The sequence below is a fragment of the Balearica regulorum genome, chromosome 1 (genome assembly GCF_011004875.1).
Source record: "Balearica regulorum gibbericeps isolate bBalReg1 chromosome 1, bBalReg1.pri, whole genome shotgun sequence".
In the NCBI taxonomy this organism is placed as follows: domain Eukaryota; kingdom Metazoa; phylum Chordata; class Aves; order Gruiformes; family Gruidae; genus Balearica; species Balearica regulorum.
The window spans coordinates 75234801-75255388 of NC_046184.1; the positions used below are offsets into that span (position 1 = coordinate 75234801).

A 20588-nucleotide genomic window follows, 5' to 3' on the forward strand; every position below is an offset into this window, starting at 1 on the left:
ATTTGTTTGAGCTAATTTGGATTTCTTCCATGGAACTGAGTCTTGAAATCTGCAAGTCTCGGGGAGCATCCAGAATCTGCTGCGTGAAATTAAAATGGCGCACATTTCACATCCTGGAATATCAGTCTTTTGGATTTCAACTGTTTTAAGACAGTGTTTGCGTTTTTCTGTACATCTAACACAATGTGTCACTCATACTCAATACACAGCACATAACGAGGCAAGATCTAGAAAACCCAGAGGAGAAACAACCAGGAATTATTGCTCTTCAGGCTCCAAGAAGTAAATGTTAACTGAAGAGAATAACAAAACTAAGAAGAGCGAGCTTGAAGAATGCACTTAACTTAAATGCTAATCTGATGTTTGTTTGCTTCCCCTGAATTTCAGACAGCAGTTCTATTTTAAAAAAACAGCCTCTTGAAATGTTCGTTTTACAGTTAAGCAAATACGCTGCAGGACATAAATTAACCCCACTCCAAATTAGCTTGTTTTTCTGCTTGTTGAGTATCAGTTCAGATTTATTTGCTATGGACCAAATTCAACAAAGTACTTAAGCGCATGCATAACTTTGATCATGCAAGCAGTCCCGCTGAGACTATTCACATGCTTAAATATATGTACACAGTTAAATAATTTGCTGAATCGAGACCTACTTTATTTTTTTCCTCAAGAAAGCGTTTGCAGAGACAATGTTGTTTTATTCTGACCATGAAGAGTTTACTGCAAATACAGGACACTGAAAGCTGCCCTGATGATTACGTGTAACTGGTCACACAGAGCTGTTTCTGTTCTCAATGAGCCTGATTTTATAGTCCGGATTAAATTTAAAGAGCCCACCGAGACATTGGATTTCTCAAGGTGAAATGACAGTGGAAAGGGCAGCGGTAGCTGAAGAGGGATTGAGGAGAGGAGGAAATTAAGGAACCTCAGAAACATTCTCTTCCTGGTTTCGGTCAAAAAGGCGTAATTCTTGGCAAACTTACATAACCAAAAGGCACGTGGGCCTATTTTCTCCTTTTTGTCCTCATTAAGGACATATGTGTAAGACTCTGTGTGTGCACGGCCGTGTGGTGTAAGGAATTCCCTGTGCAACGCTCAGTGCTAGCATCAAAAGGGCGTCTTACTCCTCTCCTGGGGTACTTTAATTACCTCTCTGGCAAAAATGAAGCAGGATCTTTATGGTAAATCTGCCTTCCAAAACAACAACCAGTGATACAGATCGTAAAGCATTTCTGGCTACATCCTCAAGATTTCTACATAATGTAAGGACATGCTTAAATGTGTTGTTACTGAATTAGAGTCCCTACCCTTCTCCAGCAAAGGAAGGACTGACTGAAGGTGAATAAAACACAAATTATTTAGGATTACACACAATGTAACTACATCAGGGAGCAATTAGGGTGGGCACTGAGAGTGAGGAACCGACTGCCACAGCAGAGACATCCGACAATGGCACAAAGTCGTGTCCTTGGCTGGTACAATTCAGCATCGCTCCGTAATATATTCCTAACCAATTTTCTTGGGAAACAAGGCATCTTGTTCATTCGGCTCAAAGAGCAACTAGTCTGCTATGTTATATGGGGGTGGGGAGTACCTGTACAGTTTTAGCCCTATTTTATGACTGGATTTGAGGCTAATTTCCCCCCATTTTTTCTTAAATGACCATTGTCATCTTCCCTGTTGGAGATAGCCTTGGTTAAATTCTACATTCTTACGCAATCCCAGCAATATAGAGATTTGATTTTCTCTTTTTGCCACCATATCACCTTCTCAAAGAGTTCCATTGTTTCATGTGAAAAATCACTCTCAAAAATGTATTATTTGATGCCCTCCCTGGACATACTGTCTTATCAACCTGCGCAAAAATTACTTTGAAAATTTCACAAACATTATTTTGAAGCAGCAGCAATGTGTTTTCTTCAGTGCCTTCGTAACTGAATTACAAAAGGGAAACAGGAAAAAGGAGACATTAGAATATTAAAAATGCCAATGGTCTTTCTAACTACAAAAGCTCTGTCAGAGCCAGCAAGTGAAATACCATGCCAATAGCGACCATAAACATTTTATGCCTTGTTACGCATGTTCTGAACATCTCCACCAGAAATGTCTTAATTATGGCCATTAATTTCTCGCCTATAAAAGGGTGATTCTCATTCACTAATGTCAACTTTCTAATGGGAAATTACACAGCAAGTGTACAAAAATTATTTGTTGGGTTTGAGAAATTAATTGGCAAGCTAGCTTTCAATAGAAAATGTGATGTTTGAGGTTCTGGCTCCCAGTTCTGCTGAACACCCTGAGCGGCAAACAATACAAACTCAATGACTTATCAAGTACTTGTTTTCAGTAAACCATTAACTCCTTCAAAAAGGCTTTTCTCCTTCTAGCAATAACTTCCCAGCTCATAGAGTTTCAATAGTTTCCCAGATCCCTCGCCTCCCTTTGAAGCCCGGATTTTGAGAGAGGATCTTCCATGAGTTTTATAGCTCCTGTTGTGTTTACAGGCTTCATGAAAAAAAGGAAGCAGCCGGTATTCTGAGCACAGCACTTCTTGGGATCTTTACAGGAATATTTTGGTAAATATTTGCAACAGCCTACCTGGAAAACACATCCCTTTTTCCTGCTTGTAAGTTGTCTGCTGACACTCTTGAAAGTCATAGTAAAAAATACTTGGTGCAAACTAATCTCATCCAGTAGATTGGAGGAGAACTGGTCATCAGCGCCCTTCCTTTCTCCTGGAGCTGTCCCTCCAGTGCTGGGTTTTTCCAGGTTAAGGTGAAGGCGGGTGTGTGTAGCTGACTACGTAAACCACGTGCTCCTCAACAGATTCACCTAATCTTTGCAATTTCTTCCTAACCATACCTAATTTCATACTGTGCTTAAGGTCTTTCTCACAGACTGCTTTGCACCTCTTCCTGTCTAAAAGGGCATAAAAAGGCATAGATCCAGGTCAGAACTAGAGGCGACGACCTTCTGCATCCACAAGACTTTTTCATCAGGAACTTTACACCTTGCCAGGTGTGCTAACAAAAAACATACCCAGTGGTATAAAGCCATGAAGGAAGATGTGGTTGTAACCCAAGATCCAGACCCACTAGAAAAGTGTATGTTTGTAGAAACATACCCAAACCCAAGCCTTGCAAATATTTATGTGCTTGCATTCAAATTGAAGCATGTGCAATGCTCTTGAAAATATTCATGTAGCATCAATGTAAAATCACGCGGAAGCAAAATCCTGCTCTCATCTAAAGTATCAGGACTTAAAAATCGGTGATAACACAAACAACAACAACAAGTTCTCTTGATGAGACCCTTCTTTAAATGACCAGCACATCCTGATCTCTGAACGTGGTGCACAGGCAGTTTGGAGAAGGCCACCAGCCCAGGGAATGACTTCTGCTGCTCTGCTGCTGGTAGCTGAGAGCACACCCAGCACAAATGGTCACAGACAGTGAAAAAATGGCTGTGAATCAAATAGGTTTGGGGATTTTTTAGAAACGGTCATTTTTCCTATTCCAAGTTGCATAAACACAAAACTGATTCAAACTTCTTATTCAAAACTTTCTGCCCAAAATAGCTGGCTGCTTAGGAGTCTTTGCTGCTCTGAGTATTCTTTTTTTCCGGGGAATTTTCCATCATCAAAACCCAAAGCAGAAACAATAGAAAACAGTGACTGCCGGCTTTCCACGTTTCAGTTAAAAATAAGCACCAAATGCATTCTTGCTTCTTCCAGAAACAATAGAAAAATCTCAGTGAAAACAAAAAAACCCCAGCACGTCTATGCCCCAGCCAGGGCTCTCACTATGCTTCCTCCTCTGGGACCGGAGCTCTCCCCAGCTCCTGCGGCTCTCCCTCCAGCGGGACGGGACCCCCGGCTCCCTCCCTCCCGGTGTGGGGGCTCCCTGCCCGCACTCCCCCGCCCCGCCCCGCCCCGGCGGAGGTGCCTGCGGGCAGCCCCGTTCTCCCCGGCACCGACCCCCCGCGGCCCGCCCCGAACTCCCACCGCCAGCACCCGCTGCCCCCGCACGCTTTATCGGCCGGTCCCAGGGACTCCGCCGGGGGGTTGTTTTTAGGCAAGGCTGTAGCGCCTCTCCTTTACAACGCTGCTGTCACCGCCGCCGCTTGCTTCGCTGCCTGCCTGCCCGCTCGGCGGCGGCGGGGAAGGACGCGGCGCGGACGCGCCCTCGCCCGGAGCGGCGGCGGGGAGCAGCGGCGGCGCTGGCGGCGGGGGGCAGCGGGCGGCTGCGGCTTTAAGAGCTCCCACAATGCCGTGCTGGCGTCCCAGTTCCGTTACATGTCTCTCCCGGTGAAGGGGAACGAGGGAGAGGCAGGAAGGAGGCGGGGGCGGCCGCTTCGGGCGGAGGACACCCACGCGCGGCCGGGCGAGAAGGCGGCGGCGGTGGCTGCTCGGCGGGGCCGGGGGAGGAGCGGGGCGCCCCGGAGGGCCGAGCCGAGCCCCCGGGCGCTGCGCCGCGGGCCGGCCGCGCCGCCCTCCGTGGGGCGTGGGGCGTGAGGCGGAGCCGGCGGCCGTTGGCGCTGCCCGGGGAGCCGCCGCGGGACGGGCGCTGAGCCGCCGCCGGCGGAGCGGTAAGTGCGCGGCCAACTCCGGCGCGGTCTCGTCCCGCCGGAGCCCGCCCTCCTCCCCTTCCCCCGCCGCCCTGCTCGCTGCCTCCCTCCCCCGCTGCAGCCCCTCTCCCGCAGCCCACCCGGCTCCGCGTCCCGCCCCGGTCTCTTCTCCTCCCCGGCGTCTTTCGGCTCGTCCCCGCTGCGGGGTTTGCGACCCTTCTCTGCCGCCTCTCCCGCGCCTCTCCCCCGTTGCCCCCTTCTCCCTTCTGCCTGCACTCGCCAACTTTCCCGTCCGTGTCGCCCGTTTCCCACTTCCCCTCGGATTTTTTTTAATTTTTTTTGTTTTTTTTTCTTTGCGGTGTCGACTCTCTCGTTCCCCCTTACGCGTCTCCCCTGCCCGCTCGCACTCGTTTCTGTCCTTTCGCTTCTTCCTTCGCTACTTGCCCAGCTCTCTCCGGCTTTTCCTCTCTGCTGGTATTTTGTCTTTCTCCTTCTTTCGGGCATCGTGTGGAAAAGTAAGGGGGTATTTCTCTTGTGTCCTTGGGAAGGGAGTTCGCAAGCTACTTTCCTTACCGAGGGAAGTCTTTGGAGTAGTTTTCTTTTTTTCCCCTCCCTCATACTGTCCCCAAAAGAAAATTAAACCTATCTTTCTCTTTAATTCTTTTTTTTTTTCCCCCCGACGTGGACTGTTTGTTTTGGTCTTTTTTTTTTTTTTTTCCCCTCTCCAGGCAGTGCCGATTTGTTTCACGCTTAATCTCTCTTATTCCTGCCCCAACCCCTCCCTCCCTTTCTCTCCCCCGGTAAGGAAAGAAGAGATTAAGAGAAAATCTGTTTTGCTAGCAGGGAATGTATGAGAAATTTTTTTTTTGGGGGGGGGGGGAGGGAGAGTGGGAGACTATCGATGAGAAAAGCTTAAGCAAATAGAGTACGGTAGGACAATACAGAGGCATGAACTTTAAAGGGCAAGAAAATGGATTCTGCTCCTCGGTTTATGCAGCTCTAAATTATTACTGGGGAGGTCTGGTCCAGGGTCCGCTTTGGGGTTGTAGTACTCCGGCCGTGCACGCCAGCCTATTTTCTGTTCGGCAAAGCGGCAGTTTAATATGCCAGCAGAGCGGTGTGCTAAATTGCTGTTCGATGTTGCTCGTCGGTTCCATCGGTGTGGAAAATCAGAAGGGGGGGGAAGGTTGCAGATTTCAGTGTCTCCTTCAGAATTACACCTGACACGCTTTCCATCCCCAAACTGCAGATATATTGGAGGTTGACACGTTAACAAAACTGCTGGAAACTGCTTACATCCGTGTCAAAAAGTGCTGTCGTGTGGTTTATGAAGTCTGGTTTGGACCTCACAAGCTTCTGCCTCGGCTCTAGTCAGCATCATGTGTTAAAATTAAGCATGTGTCGGGCTGTGGAGAGCAAGTAAATCAATTGCCTAATGATTTCTGTGAAGGCACCTGTTTAAGGGTTTTCAAGCTCCCAGTGAATTGTGTTTGGTAGTGGTGTGATTGTGTTAAGTGTTGTAAAAGTAAGAAGCTGTATCTTTTTCAGTAGAGAATATGTAGTTCATAAATAAAACATCAACTTTTTAGGTCAGAAGGAAACAGCGTGGATCTTGGTTGTGTTGCATTACCTCTTTTGATAGGTACCGTTCCAGAAGACCACAAGATTAAGTGGCTAAATTGCAAATTAAGCCCTACTTTTTTTCCCCCCTCCTTCTTTAAAGAAGAGAGAAAATACCATTTCAGACTTAATTTTATTTGATGATATCTAATTAGAAAGTAGGCTAGACATTAAACTAAGTACTTCTCCTTGTATCTTATAGCAAAAAATTATTTGATAGGTGATGAATTGCTGAGGGGACTGAAATGACTGCTTGGCATTCAGAGTGGTTTTAGTTCTATGTCTTTTAGGACAACTGAGAGTGTTAAGGTAGTGTGCTTCTTAAACATAAGTAATCCCCCTTTCCTTCTCCTTCCCCACCCCCACAAGTGCAACAGAATATGAGTTGTTTGAATTAATTTTCATTTTTATCTTTTATGGAGATGAAAAACTTTGGGATTAGGGGAAATGAAAGGAGAAAAATAACAAGTCACGTTAGCCAGAAGTTTAAGTCTCTTAAAACTGTACCTTGGACTGTTTCTGGAAACACCACCAATAATTCTAAAGAGCCAAATTAAATTGTTCCACATCGCTTTTTAAAATCCTTTTGAGGGAAGCCCTGAAAAGGAACATGTTAGATAAAAAGGAGGAGATTCAGTTGCAGAAATGCCGAGCTGAGGATGGTGGGTTCTGTTCCTGCTTCTGCCATCGCATGGCAGTATGACCTCTGCCTAAGCTGCCTTCCTGCCTGCACCTCATAGGATGTGGAGATTTTCCTGAATCTCTGTTAAGTGCTTTTACACATGATTTTAAGAATAATTACATGTAAATGTACTAGTCTTTGTTTAGTTGCAGTTTTGCATGCTGGTCAGGTGACAGTTTTGCTTGTGCTAATATTCATTCTTTGAAAGTTGTAAAGTAGAACTCTTGAGCATCACCATTTATTTTGGGAGCGGCATAAATTTTTTTGCATTGCCGTAGTAGTTTTGAGACTAGAGTTATTTTTATGCTGGTGTATCTCTGACGATATCAGTGCATGCTGCCTCTGTGGTACCTTAACAGTCTGCCTCATGCTGAATTTGAAGGGCACTCTTGGCATCTCTAAAAGAAACTATTAAATTGAATTGCAGGGTGGGGAAACTGTCTTGTGGGGACTATGCTGAGGACCCCCCTCAGCGTGATGTATGCAGTCCTGTTTTTTTTGGTGGGGTTTTTTTTTGTGAGCGCTCTAATTATGAGATTGGCTTAGTACATGTGGGGGTTTTGTTTGCTTTCTAATTTTAGGGCTTTGCCTGGTTTTTAAGTCTTTAAGATCTCTATCTTGAAATTAAATGTAAATGATGTGTGGCTTTTCTAGGGCTTTTTTGAAAGCTCAGGTTTTGTTGGTTTTTTCATGCTGGGGTTGGGACTTTACACTGTAATGGGAGGTATTACAATCTCAATGCCTGCCTTCGGTAATGTTTGAGACTTGTAAACTTTGTAACTACAAGGCTGTACCCTGTTGCAGGTAGTTCTTTCTCCTATGTGAAAATGAGCGACTCGATTCTGTAGAAACTTGCTGTGAGGCAGCAGCATCAGCTTTGGGTTAGAACTTGCCATCCTCTTGCATATGCACATGGCTAATGCCGTGCCTCTGAGTCTGGACGGTTAGTCTAGTTTCAAATTCAGTGTCATACATAACTAATTCTTTCTGTCCTTCCTAACCCCCTTCAAAGTGTGCGGTGATCTCACAGCTTTGACGAGAACAGCTTTCCTGGCCGATGAGAGGATGTTCATGTTGTTTTCTGCTGTTGCTGTTCTGAGGATTGTATGTCATCTTTCTCTGTACTGATAAAATATGGGGGGGGGAGTGGTCTGCGTGTGCCGTGCCGCCGCTGCTTCTCTCTCCGGTTTGTCACCCGTGAAGTTGAGATCACGGGGCTTGGCCTGCTTGGGAAGGGAAGGTGGGTTTGAGCTGTAGCGTACGGGGGCTTGTCACATCTGCCACCGGGACGGCAGCCTCGGCCCCTCTGCGCTGGTGCTTCCCTCAGATCTCTGTGAGCATCTGGTCGTCTTTCGCGATAACGTAAACACGGAGAATGTCAAATATGTCTGAGAGGACTTGAGGAGATAGGCAGCACTGTAAGCTTTCAGATGGGAGGCGCTTGAGAAATGCACTTAATTCACCTTTCTATTTTTTAGTTACCCCTTTAAGCAGGGAGGAATCTGTTTACTTTCTTGTCGTGCTTGGAAAAGGGGCTTACCCACAACAAAAGACATTGTAATGCTTTCTATAGTCCAGAATTATTGAACAAAAGTGTCTTGCTGTGCAATACTGTTGCTGCGCTCAATGTTGTATGATAACACATGTTTCTCAGCTGTTGTTGATTCCTCAGTGGCACAGACTTCAAAGGAATGCGCTGAAAGAGAGCCGTGGCCAGAGGAAAAAAAATCCCGAGTTTTGTTCCAGTGGCCTGTACCATCCATCTGTTTAAATACTTTGCTGAACTATTCCGGAGTGTTCAGGCATCCAGTTAGGGCTGACAAGCAATTACAGCTGGGAATAGAGCCTACTGCGGAGAGACCACCTAGCCAAGGCTTAAATGCTCCCTCCCCTCTGTGGGTCAGAGCCCCCCTGCCGTCCCAGCCAGCGAGGAGAGATAAGGCTCATCATTTAGGGTATCTTTCAACATGACATTGTCTAGTTCCTAATGCTATTGAGGATTTATTTATTTTTACTCTCTAGGCTATCTTTAGCATGAGAAGAGAAGAATGGTAATGAGGACAGAAGGTCATCTCTGTACTCTCCTCTGTGTATGTAACAAACTAGGTCTGTAATTTAAATGCATAAATATAGATAAAAAAATTTAATGCATTCTTTTTTTCCCCAAAACACATGGGGTAGTTAACAGATCACTCAAGTGTCTGCAAAGGTGGGAATATACATTAGTGAATTAGTTCTATTTTTAAAACGTTACTTAAAACTCAGATTGAGTTTGGGGAAATATTCCACAACTCAATTCACAGTAACAAATAAGAAAAAACTTGTGTACTCGTGCATTATGGTACAGTAGGATGCTGCCAATTCCAGGTATGATAATTTATGTTTTTCCTTAAATTCTGGTATTGGAGTCCACTCTGCAAGACAGGTCTTAACTTGTGGTTGCCAAATTGAATCTTCAAATCGTGGCCTATATGTTCTCTGTAGTCCCAGATGCTGGAACTGAGGGGAATATTAACAGAGAGACTACAAGTAAACTATTGATAACCTGTAAAGATCCTTGAAGTTTTTCTGCGTGGGACTGATATTCATTTTGAGGATTGTGATGAGTACTGTGGATAATAATGTACATTTCAGCTAAGAGGGTTTAACCTTCTTTATGAATAGAAAATGATCATGCAGATGCATTAAGAGGATATTTGAGCTTTGAAGAATTGTGAGGCGCTCCGGGACTTGTTTTTCACCTGCAAACAAGCAGCACAGTTCTGAAGGTAAGCTTGAACATTGTCCTCTGCTGTAGTATTACTCTTGTCTTTGTACAGCGATTTGACATTTCTGCCTTTGAAGGGATAGTTCTTTCTCCCCGTGTTGGCAGTTGTTACGGTTTTTTGGTATTTCGAGACATCAGTTTTTAATGCCTTACTACCCCTTTGAAAGGAAAGGGGAGGGAAACTTCTAGAAATGTGTAATGTAACTGACTTCCATCCAGCTTCTGCCCTTGCTCCAGGGCTGACATTGTAGTTTAAATTAACTTACTTGCTTTGAAAGCTGTACTAGGTGTAACCTTGCATCTTACTTCCCTTAATGCAACAGTACCGGATGTGTTTCCAGCACGCACCTTGCAGTGTCTCTAGGTTGTCCAGTTTTAAAATGGCGAGGCAGTGTTGGAGCTTTCTTTTTATTGAATGCTTGCCTTTCATCTTTAAAGAGCTGTAACTTCCTTTTGTTTCAACTGAACTGAAAGGGTTTTTTTTCCTGAAGAATTTTTGACTTCTGAAGCATTTGTCAATGTTTTCAAGCTGTTATTCAAAGGGGGGCTGGAGTTTCCGGAGCAACCTTTTGAAACTTTACGTTTTATCGTCAGTCAGCAGTTTCACGAGCACGGATAAGGAAAGGCTGTAATTCCACTGGGCAGCCAGATGTTTTGCATCCATGCCAAAATGGGGAGACAGCGTGGCATTAGGAGTTGGAGGGTCTGTTGTTCTTGTCACTGGACTGTTTGGGGATCTTCAACAGATCGTATCTGCTTTCTCTCCTCTCCCTTCCCCTCCCTCCTGCCGTGCCTGTACTGATTGTGATCACCTCCTTTTAAGTAAACCGAGATTGAGAGCAAAGCATTCTTTGTTGCTTTCTAAAAAGTATTTTTGTTGTCAGTTTGTGTTTCTTAATATTGAGCTTAAAGCCATAGAAAAGCTGCATGTATTGTGGCAATTAGTGAATTTATAGCTATTATTCAGTAGATTAATACTAACGTTAACTCTGACTAGTGTGGCATTAAGTGAACAATACAAAGAAAGCAGTTTTCAATGCAAATAGAGGGAAGAGTACTCTTAGACTCAAATCCCCCGATTCTGTACTAAATTGCACCTTATTTTGGCCAGTACTTCTTAAAGACTTGTAAGATCCTTGGAGATCCTTGTCTTGCTTCTGTTTCAATGTGACATGTGAAGGGAAGACAGACTCGTCAGATATCTGCACATGTCAAACTCTTCCTGGAGAAGAAAGTAGGAAGATGCCACAGCTAATAATATTTAAAAGTCAATATCAGGAATGAAGATACCAAATGCTTAAATGCGCCTTTGCAGCTGTACGGCTGGCAATATTAACTAACACTACGACCCGGAATAACTGGCATCCAGAGAGAAACATATGGCAGTAGTGGAATGCCCTTGTTCTTGCCCATCGGAAGGTGATCGTGTGGCTTTTAAAAACACATTCTTGGTCATGAGAACCGCTCCCTCCGTGTTGTGTGTGTGCGCTTGTTTTGGGCTTCATCCACTGCTCAAGTCAATCAAAGCCTTTGCACTGGTTTCACTGGGATCAAGGACAGAAACTTCTAATGAATAAGCTGCGTGTTTGAGACTGTGTATTCCAAGTAGTGGAATCAGCACTGATGAGCAACAGGACTAACAAAGAACAGTCGCTGAATACAATGCAATGCTTTCATGCTATTAATGGGATTGGAATTGGTAGCCTGATACTCTAAAGAGATAACAAAGGCTATTTATCATACAAGGGAACATTGATTTTTTTTTTTTTTTTTGAAGGAGCTGGTAAACAGCATAGTAAAATCTTTCATCAAAACTCATTCTAGAGGACAAGATCTGTCAGAAAATGAGTGAATTAACAAGAATTTACAAAATAGTCTGAATAGAAAAGTAACTTTCTGTCTTATTACTACTGTTCTTTCACTGCAGTTCCCATATTTGCTTACCAGTTTACCTGCTCACCTCATGTCCTGTGAATTTAGCCTGTTTCAAACTGAGGTATAACATAAATAAAAAGCGTTTGGGCTTTTCTTCTTCCAAGAATGGAAGACTTAAGGAGATGACAAAATGAAGTATGTGCGAAGTTGACATAACAAATATGTTATGTGACTGTTCCCTTGTTTCCCAAGAACAGACCAGAAGGCAACCAACTTGATGTCGAATACAGCAGTGGTACATGGGACTAGGCTGTTCTGTGTGAGACTGTGGAGAACTCTCTTTAGAAGCCTTTCAATACAAGTAGGATGGACATCTGCAAGGGTGATCTGGTGCGAGAAAACTCAGTCCAACCTCATAATTCAAGAATTAAGATAATATTCTACCTTATGTCTGCTGCATACTAGCAGAAAAAGCTGACTACTTGCCTCCTTGTTTTTACTTAAGTGGAGGAACTCGCAGTCCCTGCAGGCAAGGCTAGAAGGCAAAGGGAGCCCACCTTCATGATATGTGCTGTGGGAAGAGACTCCACTGCAAGTTCGCTGTTGGTGAACTAAGCTCTGTGCACAAGGGGTCATGTTCTGTAGCAGAAGTTAGGGGAAGAGGCTCACCTTTCCCAGGGAGGGTGGGAAGGAGCTAGGCTCTCGCCAGCAACATCACCTGTTACGGCTGTCTCTGTAGTCCAGAATGTCCTCTCCTGGTCTGACTTGCCAGATGTTGAGTTTGCAGTGTGCCTTGTAAAATGTGGGGCTCCTCCTCCACCTGATGTTGCCAGTTTCCCATTGCACCTGCTGTCATTCTGCTCACGTTTTCAATTACCGAATTGTTCACGTGCTCCGTGTGTCTGACAGCACTACCGCTTCTTTCTGCTCCGCTGTAAGGCTCCCTAAAAGCTTGTTCATGAACTAGCAGCTTTCTAGGTGTTTCTGCAGTTGCAGCGCAGCATTTGCTTTTTGATGGGGGGGGGGGAGAGGGCGGAGATGCTGGGACTTTCTCTTCATATCTCACAGCTGCAGATAGAGGCATTCCTCTAATTCCTCTGCTGCAGAGCTGTTTGGAGCCAGGGACCGGGGGGGAGGACACTTGCTTTGTTGTTTCCTTGTCCAGGAGTTGGTTTAACTTAAGCAGAGCACCTGTCCCGTTGTGATCCTGGCATCCTGTCAGTACTCGTGCCCCCTGCTCCCCGGGACATAGCGTGTTTGTTGCTGGTAGCTCTCTGCCTTACCCTTCTTATAGGAAACCCAAGCCAGGAATTTTCTAGAATTCTTCCCCTCCCTCCCCATGTCCTTCACTGACCTCTAACCACATTTTTATCTTTCTTGACAAGATTCTTAGTTTCACTTATCTGCTGCTTTTCCCCTTCACTCTTCAGCTTTGATTATTTTTCCAGGAGCTGCCTAGAAACACTAACCATTACAGATGTGTAGACTGTCAAATACAGTCAAATTCCTTAGGCTGTTTTTTTTTTTAGCTGGACTCTAATACTAAAATGCCTATGGCAGGTAAATATTTTCTATGTACACCACCTGTCATGACAGAAATATCTATCCTCAGCAGAGGGTAAGGAACTGCAGTGGCTAAATTTCCGTAATACAATATGCCAGTATTACCTGTTGTAAGAGCCCTATGTTTCCCTTCCTGAGCATAAACCACTACTGTGGTAAGGACATGCAAGTTCAAACTTTGTTTTCTGTGGAAAATGTTAATGACTTCTAAAATACTTATAGGCACTGTAAGATAAAAATATAAATAGAAATAAATGGGAAATGTACTTTCCTGTCTTAGGCTTATGGCTTCCTAACTGCTTGAGAAATGCTCTGTCACCTCTAGACAGTATTATTTTGTTCTAAAAGACTTAAATAATTTACTTCAACTTTTGTAAAAACATATTTGCTTTAATTGTGGGTGGCAGAGAGGGTGACTGGATTTACTTAAATATATGCTGCAAAGATATTTTTTCCTATTTTCTAGTGCCTTTTTCATGCTTGTCATTCTAAATGCATATGCAAAAGCTGAAATAATTAGAAATCTATATGCTTTCTGACCATGATTTACTTTAATAGTCTATAATGATCTCTGGACAAACTGTATTTTACTTTGGAAGACAACATTTCAAACTAACCTCCTTTATCTTCAGCTTGACCAGTGTGAATGAGGATAGCATTCAGCGTATATACCATTTTGAAGGGTACCCTTCTTTTTCTTCCTCACATACATGTAAAGCATGTGGTAGGCAGAAGACAGCTCTGCTATAATAGAGTAGAAAATGAAACAAGAGGCAAGATTGTGCTGTAGTATCTGAAATGTCCTCCCTGTGTTCCTGCCGTGAAGTGTTCCCTGACATGAAAAAGGTGGGTAATGGCTTCCCAGCTTTAGATCAGATGGGGTCTATCTCATCATCCCCCAGTTTTGAGACTGGATCCTATTCCTCAACAGAGCAACATGGGCAGGTGGCCGCCGTGAAGAGGCGGCACTTGCCTCGCTATGCACCGTGGCCCATGTGGAGTCCCAAGCCCAACAGGACTTCTGTTTCGGCTCGGGAGCTTAAAAGAAGAGGTTGGTTTCTGAGCCCTGCAATTAGGAAATAGAGCTAACAGAAGTTTGGACACCATCTGAAACTGGGATTTCATGGAGGGAAAAAAAAAAAGTATTTTAATCCCTTGTGATGATCATAAAAACTGTGATATCACGATGTATAGCAGTACTGTTGAGCCTCTCTCTTACTTGCTGGTGAGAATCTCTCTGTTTTGATTTTAATATTGAGAAGGGAGCTGTCTGAGAGGCTTCATTCATAAACCTTAGTACAAGATTACAGGACAAACTTCCTTTGGATATCCAACCACTATTCCTTAGTGGCTTTTTTCATGACAATATAAAAGGTATAGCTACTAGATGACTAATTAGACCTTAAGCCAGCAGTTGATACGTGTATGTCCCACCCTGAGTCAGGGAGACTGTTGGCAATCCCAGCAAGATGTGGCTGTAATGAAGTCCTAATCTGCAAACAAGTACTTGATTAACGTGTGTGTCGATGTGACTGCTCCTGTCAGGATGCTGTTCTGAAGTTGCAAAGGCACAGATGTAAAGTTACGATGGTCAAACAAGATGCCACCTATGAGCCATAATAACTGTCAGTAACAGTGTTGTGGCTGTTGCATAAGTCAGGGGAAATGTCTGTAAAAGGCGTCAAGCTAACCTGATTTACCTAGCACCTTCCGTGGGATAACAGCATGTACGCAGCTAAACTGCAGTGTCTCTGCGGGCAGGAAGCTCAAGCAAAGGGAAACCTAAAACTCAATGTTCTTATGGTGTACTTAACAACAGTACTTTGAATGAGCTTTTAAGGAGCAAGTTTCAAAGGGAAGGTTCATCTTGTAAGTGGACACAGCCATGTCAAAAGCACTAACTAGAAGAGTTAGTATTTACGTTACAAGGTTGTGAATTGGTTTCAGAGCTGATGGTGAATTTTTAGCATACCTTGTTGATTCTAGTAGTTTCGAAGTGTTTATGTAAAGTGTAATCTAGGAGTTGGTGCCTAGATGCTGTGTGGCAAGTAAACTACTGGCTACTTTTACAATGTTTTTTCCTGCAACTCCTACTCTGGCTTTTCCTACAAAATAGTAACTGTAATGACCGGTGCTCTAATACTGTTAGAGCATATAGAGCTTTTTACGAGGGTTTGTGTGTTCTTGTGCCTAATGAAATTTCAAAATAATCCTGCTGTATATTCACTGTTTTCATCTTGCTCTGTGTTGTGTTTTCTGTCTTACTGACTTCTGCAACCAGTTTTAATAAAGCCAGTCCTGTGCTTGTTGAAGTGTCATTAGAAAAATGGAAATAGCTATATGGCCCGATGTGGGTCCTTTCTACTAAACTTGATTTTTAAATGAGACATTAAAGCCAAAGCAAATCTAGTGAGTAGTTTGACCTCTGGGCATTTTTATAGCCCTTTTTAAAAAAAAATCTGTCTTGACCATATGATCTCCTGCAGTGGATTTATTCCTGATGTTGAGAATTAATACAGATTTTGAAAAAATATCACGAAGTAAAGAATGAACAGTAATAATTTACAAGCTTTTACGGTTTGTTTTTTAAAATTCCTATAGTAGCAAATCGATGGGAGTGTCCTTTGAAAAATTTTTTACCATCAGTTTTATAAGAAGAACTTCAGATACTAGTTTGCTCTGCTGAGCCCATCATCAGGGTGTCTGACTAGTTACCTTGTACTCCTTAGCGCTCTTGAGATGCAAATGGTTTCTGTTCATCTCAAAGGCATTATTCACACTGAAACCTGTGGATGTATTGAGATTGTTCTTTCTGTGTTTTGCTCATGTGACTTAATTTCACTAAAATGAAGGCCAAGCATGTCTGAAATTTGTAACAATATTATTTGCACTGCTGGCACTTACTTGCTCAGCCCAATTTGACAATGTGTGAACCTGAGGCAGAGCTTGAATATGTGTGAATAGGTGACTTGTGTCTACACTTGCCTCTTATGTAAATTTCAGCTTTTTGGTTCAATTCTCGGTTATTTCAAAACTTCTATTATTTTAACACACTTTTATTTGTGATTCTGCTGGTATGGAATATAATACCTTCATCCAAAATGAACTTTCTTTGAGAACTGTAAAGATATATGGTGAATCTTTGCATACCCCTCAACAGCATGAGTTGCCTAGGAGGCTTTGAGGAAGAATCATCCTTAGGAAGTAAGTAGAACATTCTTCTCTGGCTAGACTGGATTCCCTTACCTAGGGCTTGTCCTTAGTACTTGGCAGGAGCACAAGGATCTCCCTGCAGTCTCCTGTGCTGTAGGAAGCCCTCAGGAAGGAAGCCTGTCTTCTGACCTTCTGCACTGCTGTTGGAGGACTGTGTGGTACCAAGTTGCCTGCCTCTTAACGCTGTTGCCTTCGTTAGTTTGGTCTTGAGAGCTGAGTGGGAAGAGGAGATGTGGTTTGTGATTATGGGCTGACACTCAGATTGATACCCTGTTGGCTGTTTCTTTGTCTTTTTTATTTTTTTCAAATTAATTATTGCCAGGTTTTGGTCAAGGAGTATTGAAACTCCCAAACATCTCAAGCCACCTGTTTTATCTTTCTTGTGCCTCCTGGGATCCCTATATCAAGTGAGCTGCTTTGGACACATTTAACAGATTTGGAGGGGGGAATTATTTGAAAAGAAAAAAGCTTAAAGTATGGATTTTTCTAGGCCTGTAAAAATTTGTGGGTTTTTTTTAGCTTATGCTATTTAAAATATGTTATATATAAGAATAAATGTGTTGGTCTTCATGTGAGATGCTCTTACACTCAGTAAATGCTGAAGCTTATTTGAAACATCAGAAATGTAGTTGGTGGAGAGTGAGGTAAACAGTGATTTGGTGCATGTCAGTTGGAGACATCATCCCCAAACAAATGTTGTGACACAAATCACTTATGTAAGTTTGCTTTTGTGTGTTTGCTTATTTGGGTTTGTCTGTGGTAACTGATTTGTATTGTATCTTGAATTGGGGGAAAGCCATGCAATTGTGACAATTCACATTAAAAACTAATGTGCAAACTTATTTATGTAGGTTATTCGTATGAAATTCAAGTTGACTTACTCTACTTAAAGACACTGGTCCCAGGCTGTGAGAAACCTAGTTGCTTTTTTTTTTTTTGAGTCAATGCTAATTGTCTTCTGAGACTCGACTTCAACTCTGCCTGTATAGATGTACCCATGACTCACTTATAAGTGAACATGACTTGATTAAAAATGTATTAAGCATTAATAACAGGGGATACTGTTTGCACTTTAAGAAAAGCTTTTGGAATGTTTTGGAAAACTGGAGTAATTCAGTGGCTCTGAACTTCATTAACTGTAAAAGTATTTACAAAGAACATTAAGATTTGTCACTTGCTTTGGGCTAGTCTGAGTGAATGATCTCTGAACTGCACCATTATTAATGACCATATGTAAAGAATCAGAGGCTTTAATTTTCTAGGGAAGCATCTTCATCATTTGAGTTGGTTTTCAAGACCCAGCTGGTGAAAGCAGCCTGGTCTGAATTGAGTGTTGGCCTTGCTTTGAGCAGAAGGCTGGGCTCCTGTGAGTCCTTCCAGCCTGAAGGATTCTGTCACTTTATTTTCTTTAAGAGGTGTTTGTACCACACAACTACCATCAGCTGTAGTGGGATTGCCTCGTTGATACTTCCAGCAGTTATACCAGAGGTGCAAATAAATTCTTGCTCTTAAGTGATATTTTTTAAAACATTTTTCTTTTTTTTTTTTTCCTTAACTTTCTAACGCTTCTGCTGGATAAATGCAAAACATCTAGGACTTACTCTGTATCTCTCATTTGGGCCACTGCAGAATCTTTGTTTAACGAGGTGGAGTAGGGCAAGTTGATGTGACCTTTCTCTAACTTCTAGGGTAAACTTTCAGTTTTCCGGAAGCTGAATTTTTTTATGGAATCTAATGATTCTGTAGTTGAATGCAGCAGACAAACTGTAGTTTAGGGAAACTTGTCACATGTATAATATATTGAAATTCCTTATAAATTATGTAATGTAAAAAAAGCTATGAACATTAGCGATGATAATACAAAATGTATTGACTAAGAAGAAAAAAGCTTTTATTCAGGGTACTTCTAACAAAATTTGATTTATACATTCACAGAATGGCCTGGGTTGGAAGGAACCTTCAAGATCATCTAGCTCCAACCCCCCCTGCCATGGGCAGGGACACTCTCCACTAGACCAGCTTGCCCAAAGCCCCATCCAACCTGGCCTTGAACACTGCCAGGGACAGGGCAGCCACAACCTCTCTGGGCAACCTGTTCCAGTGCCTCACCATCCTCACAGTGAAGAATTTCTTCCAAACATCTAATCTAAATCTACTGTCCTTCAGCTTAAGGCCATTCCCCCTTGTCCTATCACTACACACCCTTGTAAACAGTCCCTCTCCAGATTTCTTGTCAGCCCCCTTCAGGTACTGGAAGGCTGCTCTAAGGTCTCCCTGGAGCCTACTCCAGGCTGAAGAACCCCAACTCTCTCAGCCTGTCTTCACAGGAGAGGTGCTCCAGCCCTCTGACCACCTTTGTGGTCATCCTCTGGACTCAATCCAACAGCTCCTTCTTGTGCTGGGGACCCCAGAGCTGGATGCAGTATTCCACGTGGAAGTCTCAGGAGAGTGGAGTAGAGGGGCAGGATCACCCCCCTCGACCTGCTGGTCACGCTTCTTTTGATGCGGCCCAGGATACGGTTGGCTTTCTGGGCTGCAAGCGTACGTTGCTGGGTCATGTTGAGCTTCTTGTCCACCAGTAGCCCCAAGTCCTTCTCCTCAGGGCTGCTCTCAATCCATTCTCTGCCCAGCCTGTATGTGTGCTTGGAATTGCCCCGACCTCTATGAAGGACCTTGTACTTCGCCTTGTTGAACTTCATGAGGTTTGCACAGACCCGCCTGTCAAGGTCCCTCTGGATGGCATCCCTTCCCTCCAGCGTGTTGACTGCACCACACAGCTTGGTGCCATCGGCAAGCTTGCTGAGGGTGCACTCAGTCCCACTGTCCATGTTGCCGAGAAAGATGTTGAATGGTGCTGGTCCAAATACCAACTCCTGAGGAGCGCCCCTGAGGATTCATCTGATGAGACCTATAATAAGTTAAAAATACAGACTTTTCTGTTGGAAAGGAGCAATGAGATCTTCTCGTAATTGGTGTATGTGCATCCTTGAGTAAGGTGCATATGGGGGAAAAAAAATATGCCTGATAATGGATCCAAGATTTCAGGTCTGCTTGTTCACATGCCACTTCCTTTGTGGAAGGAATAGTAGAGTGGGTATTCCTTCATGTATTTAGACTTGTGCAGCATGTGTCACGGACAAGCCTGTAGTTCACTCGTCGTAACTCAGATTTACAGAAATATCCCACTCTGGGCCCAACATGATAAATCAAGCTTCAACTATAAGCTTTGAAGTGGGAGCAGAAGAACAGATTTTTTTAATGAAGTCGAGGGTGAATAATTGATTAATACCCTGTGCTTCGCTGGGTACATCATCACCAGAATTTTTTCTTGAATTTAAATCCTTGATCAAACCATTCTACTGTCACTTTATTTGTTGAGGGAAAGGGATCTCCTGCAGTTGAAGCACTGATATACAAATTTTATACAGTTGATAAAATGTATATTGAGTAGGTTGCCTGGTGTACTCTTTTCATGGAAATCCTATTTTCTTCCTTTTGATTACCTGATTTTTTTTTTTGGGGGGTGGGGTGTAAAACAATGCTAGAACATCTTATCAAGAGAAGGAGTCTGAAGTGAATTCTTCAGTATTTTGCTAACAGATGAAGTAATCTGGCAAAAAGGCAATAGTAGATGGAATGGGGTGGATGAAACCTTACAGGAGTAAGAACACAAAGGAAACTCACTAAATGGTCACGTGCAAAAATACTCAGCAACTACAGCATCGGTTCTGTGAAAGTCTGGAAAATATCTGAACATCACAGTATGTGTTCCGTTTTTTATGTATAGGCACCTGAATTTCAAAATCTTGAGTTACTTAGTTTAAAAATCAGTAAATTAAAAGTTAGTTTAATAGAACCTACAGTATGAGTCTGGGGGGTGTGTATGTATGTGTGGTTTAAAGGTAAATCTCAGGATACGGTATGTTCTGGCATACTTTGGTTGTTTAGTCACAATTATCAATTCTAATGATAACTTCTATTTTCTAAATCAAGATTAGATAGTGCTTTGGAGTCACTGCAGTGTCTCAGAAGGGTTTCTTGAGGAATTTTTGGGGTCTCTTGCTTCCTGATTTTGGTAAAAAGGTAAGACTTGATTTAACTGCTTGCTAGCTTGCATTTAGCTCCTTAGTTTATTCACTAAAAAGCAATGTATTATGAAGAAGCGAAAAGTGACTACATACTGAAATCTGAGCGTGGGACTCTCGAAGATGCACCCATTATGCTGATTCCAAAGTCAGTGGTCCGATGCCAGTTGAGGTGGGCTGTGATGGAACTGAGCCACTGCCAAGTACTTCTGCAAAT

The 20588-nt window shown here is 43.2% G+C and overlaps 1 protein-coding gene across 4 annotated transcripts in view; it reads left to right on the forward strand.

The window, feature by feature from the left end:
• Positions 1–4147: 4147 nt before the first annotated feature.
• Positions 4148–20588, forward strand: part of RASSF8 (Ras association domain family member 8) — a 91537-nt gene continuing 75096 nt past the window's right edge. For 2 of the 4 annotated variants that reach the window (XM_075759095.1, XM_075759109.1), the window contains exon 1: positions 4148–4587. The gene's annotated coding sequence lies outside the window, so the exon portion shown is untranslated. The remainder of the gene's footprint in view (positions 4588–20588) is intronic. The other 2 variants (XM_075759086.1, XM_075759080.1) reach the window with 1 other exon arrangement.